Here is a 7,830-nt window from a genome sequence, read left to right on the forward strand (position 1 = left end):
ATTTATCGAACAAAAGGAACATTTATTGTGTAACTGGGAGTCTCGTGAGTACAAACATCCAAAGATCATGAAAGGAAAGCGATTAATTTTATTGCTTTTCTGGCTTTTGTGACCAATCTACATTGCTGCTAGCTGTTCGTAATGTTTTGTCTAGTGATCGATAAACTCACAAACGCTTGGATTGCTTTCGCTGTAAAGCATATTTTCAAAATCTGACACGATAGGTGGATTAACAACAAGCTAAGCTGTGTTTTGGTATATTTCACTTGTGATTTCATGAAAATAAATATTTTTATTTAATCAAAAGAAATCAGCCAAGACCTCCCCCAAAAAATTGTAGACCTCCGCAAGTCTGGTTCATCCTTGGGAGCAATTTCCAAATGCCTGATGGTACCACGTTCATCTGTACAAATAATAATACGCATGTATAAACACCATGGGACCACGCAGCCGTCATACCGCTCAGGAAGGAGATGCGTTCTGTGTCCTAGAGATGAACGTACTTTGGTGCGAAATGTGCCAATTAATCCCAGAACAACAGCAAAGGACCTTGTGAATATGATGAAGGAAACAAGTACAAAAATATCTATATTCACAGTAAAACGAGTACTATATCGACATAAGCTGAAAGGCCGCTCAGCAAGGCAGAAGCTACTGCTCCAAATCCGCCATAAAAAAGCCAGACAACGGTTTGCAACTACACATGGGGACAAAGATCGTACTTTTTGGAGAAATGTCCTCTGGTCTGATGAAACAAAAATAGAGCTGTTTGGCCATAATGAACATTGTTATGTTTGGAGGAAAAAGGGGGAGGCTTGCTAGCCGAAGAACACCATCCCAACCGTGAAGCACGGGGGTGGCAGCATCATGTTGTGGTGGTGCTTTGCTGCAGGAGGGACTGGTGCACTTCACAAAATAGATTACATCATGAGGGAGGAAAATTATGTGGATATATTGAAGCAAGACATCAGTCAGGAAGTTAAAGCTTGGTCGCAAATGGGTCTTCCAAATGGACAATGACCCCAAGCATACTTCCAAAGTTGTGGCAAAATGGTTAAGGACAACAAAGTCAAGGTATTGGAGTGGCCATCAAAACCCTGACCTCAATCCTATATAAAGAGTTGTGTGCAGAACTGAAAAAGCGTGTGCGAGCAAGGAGGCTTACAAACCTGACTCAGTTACACCAGCTCTGTCAGGAGGAATGGGCCAAAATTCACCCAACTTATTGTGGGAAGCCTGTGGGAGGCTACTCCAAACGTTTGACCCAAGTTAAACAATTTAAAGGCAATGCTACCAAATACTAATTGAGTGTATGTAAACTTCTGACCCACTGGGAATGTGATTAAAGAAATAAAAGCGGAAATAAAGCGTTCTCCCTACTATTATTTTGGACATTTCACATTCTTAAAATAAATTGGTGATCCTAACTGACCTAAGACAGGGAATTTTTACTAGGATTAAAATGTCAGGAATTGTCAAACGGAGTTTAAATGTATTTGGCTAAGGTGTATGTAAACTTCCGACTTCAACTGTACTTTGAATGAAATGTACTTAGGCAAGAAAATTTAGCAAGCGAGCAAAAAAATTGTAATACTTTAAGTGGATAAGGAAAAATAGTACTTTACCACATTGTCCTAGGCTATATGGACATGAACAATAGGAGAAATATTCAATATCAGACTGATTTTCAGATTATAATAATTATTAATAATAAATAAATGAACATTAATGAACATTATTCACTAGGATGTATAATAGAATGCAATATTATATCATATAAAAAAAAGGGGGAAAAGTTATGTATTATCAATTCATTAATCTACTTAATTGTATAGCCTAACAAATTCAAGAATGATTGACAATAAATAATTGTATTCAAATTAAAATGTGGATGCATAATAGTGAGTTCATTACCTGAATGCATCTCCATAGTATAAGGGATTTGCGTCAATTCAAATCTGGTATCAGGACAAAATGTGGTTCAGAGTCACCGAATATACTTTAAGTATTTTTATTAAACTCAAGCGATAAATGGTAAATGCAATTTTCGTATATACGGGTTCTCTGTATCACCTCGCAGGGCAGAACAGAGAACTGGCAGGATGTAAGTAAACAGCTGTTCTTATACGTGACAGACATAGTTCCAACCCGTCTGTTGGCCTATCACAGTAGAGGCTGAGCGTGGTTTAAACTTTGCTCAGCCTATCGCCGGCGCTCAGGCTAGTCCCAGCCTCTTGGCGCTTTTTGGTGTCCCGGCGCTGTTGCTGTGTAGATTACGCTCCCTCACCCCAGAGACTGAGGTCAGACAGCTCTGCAACATTGTCTGAGCTATTTGCACCTGCATACAAAGCACACTGTTCGCGCTCAAGGCTAACCACAGCTTCCCAGCACACTTATCTGGGGCTAACTGTTACTTCCAGCACACACACACAGACACCCAGGCGCCCAGGCTAACAGTTGCTAATATTATATCACATGTGATATAGCATTGGGTTATAGTGCAATAAACACAAATCCTAACAATAGCCTAGGCGTTAACAAAATATTCATACAAATATGATTAGGCCTCTCATAGACTAGGCCTTGTAGAAAGAGTGTCAATCAAGTTAGGTCTGACAAATTAATGTAGCATTGGATAATAGAGTATAACCCATCATCATCAAAATAAAAGAATGTTGTTTATAACATGCACAATTAGAAGCATCAATCTCTATAGAACAAGCATGACTAAATTTGAGCCCAGTAACTTTGCTCACTGCATCCTCCTTCGAGTGTCTCGTCTGGCTGCCACGAAAAGCTCCCTACCTGCTGATCTGCACGAAGTGTGTGCGTGCATCTGGCGATGTACAATACTTTGCTGAACATGCTAGCTATTCTCAGCGGCGCATCTTCACTTCAAACGCATTCTGTCGTGGTGTTGTCGGTTACTTAAAATGTAAGTTATAAATTGCAAATCACCATACAGCTGACACACTTAGATTTCATCAATCATTTTGACTTCAATTTGGTTGTCCAAAATACTATCGGCTTGCAACTGCGTCTTTGCTGATGAATACTCTGATCTTTGGCCAGTCAATAGGTTAAATTAAATCGTTGTTTCGTCTATTAAATAGCTTCTAATAGATCTGAAAATTATGCAATAACCATGATTTTAACCCACCGTATGTTTATAATGAGGGACGTCACACGTTTAACCTGGACACATAAATAGTAGGAATTTGCGCTGGCTTCAGCCATGACAGCATGACAAAAAAAATATGGAACGCCGTGTGGGTCCTAAAGCACGTGGTCAAAACGCAATCTTTTTAATGCTACGTGTGTAACGTAAACAGGTGCAGGTGCTAAATTAACGCGGTGACGCGTTAAATTAAGTCTTCATGCGCTAAATTAACGCCTACACGCATCAAATAAGCTCGTGCAAATGTGCTTGCAGGCGGCCCAACATGTGTTAAATAAACGGCTACAAGCGGTCCTGTACACTTCAAATTAAGCCTACAGCTGCTAAATATACACACGCTAATTTAACGCGTTCTTTAATATGCTAATTCTGTTGCTTGAATGCAGGGCCAGGCATACATAGATTAGACAACGGAGATGCTCAACATCCTGGTAGTTCTCGATTTTTGGACTATTGTCTTTATTTTGCTTTATCATTGATTAAAGGAAGACAAGCTACCTAAATGTGACTTATCGGCTAGTACTGAAGCAGGACAAAATCTTGTATTTAAGAAAAACAACAGCTGAAGGTAGGCAACTTCTTCAGCCTGACTGGCTGTCATTTCAATGCTAGCGTTAGCTGCACTAGCTCGCAATTAGCATGAATACACTGAAAAGCTCACCTAAAGAAAATTTGGCTAGTGACAACCTTGTAAAACCCTTGCTAACATCTACATGTCAGCTTTCGAACAGAGTAGACTTTAATGTGCACGTTCACTTCGTTTTTTGAATATTTATATTCCATCGAAGCTTATTAGGGTAAAATAACTTTAGGCATATACCCAGTACTGCTTCAAAGAAATAGGGTTCCCATTCCTTCCGCTTTATTTTCACACAATTGTGTCTAGCAGAAGGGAACCATGAAGAGGAGCTTGGAGTGGGCAAGGGGGAGGCTGATAAAGCAGCAGAGAAGACCTGATTCATCAAGTATCAATTAATTCTGGTGTTTCTCACCTGATTGGCATGCACAACACGACAAGGTATGCAACATTAAGCCCAATCAAATATCCAATGTTATTAAAACATGTATCCCAATTTACAGTCAAGCAACGTTTGTCAGTTGTGTTAATGTTATGAACTACAAACAATCTATGGTTCTTGGAGTCAATGAATCAATTGAAAGTGACTACAATTAGAAATGTTAAAACTGTGCCAGTAAAGATGACAAAAAAAAGTAATCTGCTCTTATGGTTCTGTTTACATTTTTTCAGACACTTCAATCTGACACTCTTGTTAATGTTTGACGTCAGGCACCATAAGACGGGAGAGCCGCTGGTTGGCATTTTTGACTGCAGTGTCTGTGTGGGTGTACCAGGAAAGGACGTTAGAAGTTAGGTCCCCATGATATCGAAGCTTCTTACCATCTCCACTGCAGCCCAGTCGATATCGATTTAAAAAACTGCAACAATAGATATCGTGTAGCACATGGTAGCAAAAATTTCACTGGAACAACTCCCGTTTGCCTATTGTCCCAACAAATGGCAATTGTACATTTTTACATACGTCGGAGTGCATTTTATTTTATAGCTCTGCTTTCAACGCCATCCTGACCCACAAACTGGTTAGCAGGCTCAGGGCTCTGGGTGTAAATCCTGTAATAACAAATTAGATTTTTTACATTATCACATGAATCCCCAGAATGAACCCGACACTACCATGGTACACCTGATAACCAGTGATCATGAGTACATGAAGGAGCTGTGGGACCTGACATAATGGTGATTTGACAACAGTCTTAGCTTAAGCAAAACAAAGTAGATGGTGATACTTGACCATTCTCCCATCTACTGTACATTGACATGATCAGCAGCTTCAAGTTCCTGGGCACCCCAATATCCTTTTCTGCCCTCAGTTACTTCACTCAAAAAGTCTCACTTATGCTTCTCCACTACCCTCAAACTTGCTGCACCACGACCTATGTACCAGCTACGGTGTCTGTTTTTATTGCCATAACACATGTAAATGAAATGTCCATATTTACTGTAAGATTTATTTATGGTAACATTGCACATATTGAAACATAGTCCCTTGACATACATAACTTAACTACTTTGCGTAATGCTCAGTTTACCCACTAAGAAATCATACATTTATTTAACCTGTTGAGGACAGAGGGCGCTGTTTTCACTTTGGGGGAAAATCGTGCCCAATTTAAACGGCCTCGTACTCAATTCTTGCTCGTACAATATGCATATTATTATTACTATTGGATAGAAAACACTCTCTAGTTTCTAAAACCGTTTGAATTATATCAGATTTTGGGTACTCTCTCGCTATAACTAAGCTGTATGTCGTAATGAAGTTATTTTTTGAATTCTAACACGGCGATTGCATTAAGAACTAGTGTATCTATCATTTCCTATACAACATGTATTTTCTAGTAACGTTTATGAATAGCTATTTGGTCAGAATAGTTGAGTGTCATAAAAATATCCGCACATTCTGGGAAAAAGATGCTACGTTAGCACAATGTATAACCACTGATTTCAGCTCTAAATATGCACATTCTCGAACAAAACATAAGTGTATGTATAACCTGATGTTATAGGACTGTCATCTGATGAAGGTTTATGAAGGTTAGTGAAAATGTATATCTTTTGCTGGTTTATTCCCTATCGCTAACGTGCCTATTGCTATCGCTAACGTGCCTTGATGAATGAATGCGGTAGTGTGGTAGGCTATTGTAGTAAGCTAATATAATGCTATATTGTGTTTTCGCTGTAAAACACTTAAAAAATCGGAAATATTGGCTGGATTCACAAGATGTTTGTCTTTAATTTGCTGTACACCATCGATTTTTCAGAAATGTTTTATGATGAGTATTTAGGTATTTGACGTTGGTGTCTGTAATTACTCTGGCTGCTTCGGTTTTATTTCTGACGGTAGCTGTGATGGTAGCTGCAATGTAAAACTGATTTATACCTCAAATATGCACATTTTTCGAACAAAACATAGATTTATTGTATAACATGTTATAAGACTGTCATCTGATGAAGTTGTTTCTTGGTTAGTTTGGTTGGTTCTTGGTTAGTTAGGTTGGCTTTGTGCATGCTACCTGTGCTGTGAAAAATGTCTGTCCTTTTTTGTATTTGGTGGTGAGCTAACATAAATATATGTGGTGTTTTCGCTGTAAAACATTTTAAAAATCGGACATGTTGACTGGATTCACAAGATGTGTATCTTTCATTTGCTGTATTGGACTTGTTAATGTGTGAAAGTTAAATATTTCTAAAAAATATCTTTTGAATTTCGCGCTCTGCCTTTTCAGTGGAATGTGGGAGGAGTTCCGCTAGCGGAACGCCGGTGCCAGACAGGTTAAATATTAAACCTGCATTATGTATTACTGTGTCCAATTGATTCTGGTTGGTTGTAAAGTTTTTGAAAACTTTCACTGCACAACTTTTTTTGGCTGATGGACAATCCTGTTAGAAACTTTCATAATATAAATTATTTTGGGACACATCACCAATTAACATTGGCTGCAGTATTCCGAACTTACTTGGTAGTCGTGCAATAAACATTTTGGATAATTCCCCTTAAATTAATTATCTTTAAATCAAATCGTATTTGTTACATGCGCCGGTTGTCACGTTCCTGACCTGTTTTCTCTTGTTTTGTATTTATTTAGTATGGTCAGGGCGTGAGTTGGGTGGGTTGTCTATGTGTTGTTTTCTATGTTGGGGTTTTGTGCGTTCGGCCTGGTATGATTCTCAATCAGAGGCAGCTGTCAATCGTTGTCCCTGATTGAGAATCATACTTAGGCAGCCGGGGTTCACGTGTGTGTTTGTGGGTGTTTGTATTTCGTGTCAGTGTTCGTGCCACACGGGACTGTCTTTCGGTTTGATTCGCTTTTGTTATTTTGTTTCGTGTAGTGTTCAGTTTGTTAATAAATCATGGACACTTTCCACTCTGCGTCTTGGTCCGATCCCTACACCTCCTCTTCAGACGAAGAGGAGGAAATCAGCCGTTACACCGGTGTAGACCTTACAGTGAAATACACAACCGGTGTAGACCTTACAGTGAAATGCTTACTTACAAGCCCTTAACCAACAAAAAAAAAACGACAAAAAAGTTAATAATTAAAGAGCATCAGTAAAATAACAATAGTGAGGCTATATACAGGGGATACAGAGATTCTGCGGGGGCACCAGTTAGTCGAGTTGATATATACATGTACTGTAGGTAGCGATATTAAAGTGACAATGCATAGATAGAGTCGCAGCAAATAGTCTGGGTAGACATTTGATTAGATGTTCAGTAGTCTTATGGCTTGGGGGTGGAATCTGTTTAGAAGCCTCTTGGACCTAGACTTGGCGCTCTGGTACCACTTGCCGTGCGGTAGCAGAGAGAACTGTGGCTCCCAGCCTAGTAATGCTGAATCCCACGAAGTGAAAATGAAAACCTTCTCCATGGTTAAAGGGTATGTGTTCGCCCCTGAAAAAAGGGAAGGGGGGACATTAAAGTCCATAAGTAACACTAATTGCAGAACACAATACTCTAAGTGAAAGTAGTTTGGGATTTAATTTATCTATTACATTCTTAGGGGGCCCATGGAAGAATAAGGCTATAAAATGCTGTCCCACAGTTGTGAGAGTGAGTTGGTGATATTTTACT

The sequence above is a fragment of the Salvelinus namaycush genome, chromosome 32 (assembly GCF_016432855.1).
Source record: "Salvelinus namaycush isolate Seneca chromosome 32, SaNama_1.0, whole genome shotgun sequence".
Lineage (NCBI taxonomy): Eukaryota > Metazoa > Chordata > Actinopteri > Salmoniformes > Salmonidae > Salvelinus > Salvelinus namaycush.